Source organism: Otolemur garnettii, unplaced genomic scaffold, assembly GCF_000181295.1.
Source record: "Otolemur garnettii isolate 467f Iridium unplaced genomic scaffold, OtoGar3 scaffold00018, whole genome shotgun sequence".
Taxonomy (NCBI): Eukaryota; Metazoa; Chordata; class Mammalia; order Primates; family Galagidae; genus Otolemur; species Otolemur garnettii.
Genome location: NW_003852413.1, coordinates 4274140 through 4277649, shown reverse-complemented (window position 1 = coordinate 4277649; position 3510 = coordinate 4274140). Strand labels below are relative to the sequence as shown.

The following is a 3510-nucleotide window of genomic DNA, read 5'->3' as shown; positions in this document are numbered from 1 at the left end:
CACCTCTGGCATATGGGGCTAGCGCCCTACTCTTTTGAGCCACAGGTGCCGCCCCACCCGGCTACTTTTTTTGTTACAGTTTGACCAGGGCCAGATTTGAACCCGCCACGCTCGGTAGATGGGGCTTGCGTCCTGCTTACTAAGCCATAGGCACCACCCTTGTTTGGTTTTATTTGGGATTTATATTATCATTACTGTTTAATGCTCTGTATAGTCAAGGTGGTAATGATTAGTACCAACATTGTTATTGATTATATCTTGTTTATCTACTGTTTCTAATACAATTTCAAATCTTAACTAATTTAAACTATTTAAATTTCACTGTTGTATTTACAGAGGAGAAAACCAAGACCTAAAAGAGTTGGTAAGACTTGCTGAAGGTCACAGAGTCTTGGGTGTAAACCCAGGTCTAGTGCCTTTTGGCATAGGTAAATAAGCAAAGGAAAAGACAATTTGCGAAACAGATTAGTAAGGGCATGTATTTTTGAGACAGAGCCTCAAGTTGTCACCCTGGGTAGAGTGCCATGGCGTCATAGCTCACAGCAACCGCCAGCTCCTGGGCTTAAGCGAATCTCTTGCCTCAGCCTCCCAAGTAGCTAGGGCTACAGGCGCCCACCACAACGCCCAGTTTTTTTTTTGGTTGTAGTTGTCATTGTTTGGCAGGCCTGGCCTGGATTCGAACCCACCAGCTCTAGTGTATGTGGCTGACACTTTAGCCGCTTGAGCTATAGGCTCCAAGCCAAGGGCATGTATTTTTAAAATATATTTTACCAGTAATAAAGGCAAATTAACCAGAGTTTTTTTAAATTACTCAATTGACTAAATTTAAATATGATGCAAAAGAGGATGAAAAAAATTCTTCCACTCATTTGTTACTGATAGCAACATTGAAAACTGCGCATAGTGAGTTTGCTTTTCTTTGAGAGACGTGGAAGTAGGTCCTGAGCAGGGGCGAGCAGTACCAGGAGACTGATTATGTTTCCTTGAATTTGCTTCTGTATTTGCATCATCAATGTCTCTGATACTGAATATCTTAAGAAAGATGCTGGAATATTTTGGTGTCCCTATAAACTAGGTTTTTCAGATTTGGGAAAATAAAGACTATGGATCAACTCGGAGTATCATTCATATTATTCGGAAAATGCTTCCATTAAAACCTTGTTGAAGACCTATATTTGAGTTGACCCCACTCTTGAAATCTGTGTACTCTGATGATTATGGACCTGTGGTTCCATCATTTGCTGATGTTTTATGTGTAGCAAATGATAAAGAATCCAGTTATCTCAAATTTCAAAATAATATGTGAGGAAATAAGGAAGACGAGAAAGCTGAAGATTTCCATCCTTTGCACCTAGTTTGGGATCCATTGTCATCTGCTCGAAGACATAACAAACCACCAAAAAATGGCTACAACATAGAGCTTTTATACAGGAATAATAAAGTGAATTAAGTCTGTTATATTCACTTGCAGCCTGTAAGTGAAGCTGCAATTTAAAAAAAGCTGCCCTTGAAGATGAGCTAGCTTTTCTTTGCTCTCAGATTGCTGTACTTGTGCAAATGCAGGAACTGAAAAACAGTATGAGTGCTGACTCCTTTGACTTAAATTTTTATGGGCCCATAAGCTTGCAACAAATGGCCACCATCGAAGGCTGCTTAGCTGTCTGAGGAACCCAATGAGTTTCCAAGTCTGGCGCCTTCGTTCCCTCCACCTCTGCTTCCTACCCAGCGTTCACCACTCCAGCCTCCATGTTTTTCTGCAACACAACCCACATCTAATAAGATTTGTGACTCACATAACTTAGGGACTGAAACGAACAAACAGCAGCCAGGTGCCAGTAAGACCAACAGTAGTCATTCAGAAAGCCAGAGAAACAAAAATGTTCCAGACATGTTGGATGTTCTGAAGGATATGAATAAGGTTCAGCTTCATGCTATTGAATGGTCACCTGGTGGTAGAGCCATTCATAAAAGGAAAAAACAAAATTCACAATGGGATCTAGTATCTCTAATATCTCATGCACTTAAACAGAAATTTGCCTTCCGAGAATATGATTCTTTTGAGAAAGAAAATAGATCTTGGGAGTCTTCCCTATTTTCTAGTCCAGAAACTTCAAGGTTTGGACATCCAATTTCGCAGTCAGAAGGACTGAACTGAAGGAGGAACTGGTAAACACAAAAGGTGTTGACCAAGTTATCAGCAGCAAGAGTTGTATCTATGTTTAGAAAAAAAGACTACAGAAATTCACCAGCCAGTCTTGCCCTGCATTTCAAAAGTCTTCTCTTCTGTTAAATGAAGTTAAATGATTTCTGTATTCTGAGATATGTAGACCTTGGATAATAACCCGAAGAGTCTTGACTGTTAATCCCTGTTTTTGGTTGTGAAGAGCCAGCTGTTTACTGGCTACTGATGGTAGGTGTATGGATTTTTTTCATGTATATTAATAATATGAATATATTAGCACAAATGCTGAATAGATACTTGGAAACATTTTCCTAAGCAATTATACCTCCTAATTTAACAACCTTTGAATCATTTAAAAATTGGTAGTGGATCTGATTTACTTGTCCTCCAGCAACTTGGAGATATTCAAGGAAGATAATATTTCACTATTTTTCATCAAGATAGTCATAGTTTAAATTACATAGGTTGAGCCTTCCCAAACTTCTGAGATGATAAGGTAAGATTCATGTTTATTTCATCTCTTCATAAATCTTAGCATATTGACTTACACATAGTAGGCATTCAGTAAATATTGCTTGGTTGATTGAATAACTCAATCTTCTTATGTATTAGATTTCACTACTGACATATGCTGATATTAACTGTCTCTTCAGTATTCGATGAGATTCAGGTAATGATGAAAGTATAGTAAGTAGTAATAGCCCATTTTTAGTTCCACACAGAGGTTCTCAACCTGTGGGTCACGACCCACAGGTTGAGAACTGCTGCTTTGGGAATGAAAGCAACTCCTTCTCTCAGAAATAGTAGATATTTTTAAGTCAAAAGGAAACACATATTTATTGAGCCCAAGCTTTGTGCAAAGGCAGTAGTATTATTTTAAGTAGTCACATATCTTTTGAGAATCCAGAAAACCTAAATAAAACAAGGAAGAAAGTTTAATTATAAAATACTTTCTCTCCAAAAGTTTCTCCTTTTCAAACTTGCATATTTTTTAATGTTTACTATATAAATTATTATAATTATATATAAAATAGAACTTAAAAAGGGATAACTATTTAACTTATTTTATAAACCTAGCATAATTATGATACCAGAAACACACACAAAGATACCCCAAAATCTAACTTTTGATTTTTGTTACATAAATATAATGTGAGACTGTTAATTTATTGGAAAGCGCAATTCATTAGCATTAATAACATTTCTTTAAAACCTCTTTCTAAAGAGAACTTGAGACACATGCAACAGCATATAAAAACAATAGAATGTTAAGACCAAGTAAGGCTTATCTTTGGAAGGCAAGGAACTCTGCTAAAATTCCATTACAG

General features: G+C 37.1%; 1 pseudogene; it reads left to right on the top strand.

Moving 5' to 3' along the window:
* The first annotated feature begins 225 nt into the window (after positions 1–225).
* Positions 226–2409, top strand: LOC111724010 (annotated as a pseudogene).
* The last annotated feature ends 1101 nt before the right edge of the window (positions 2410–3510 follow it).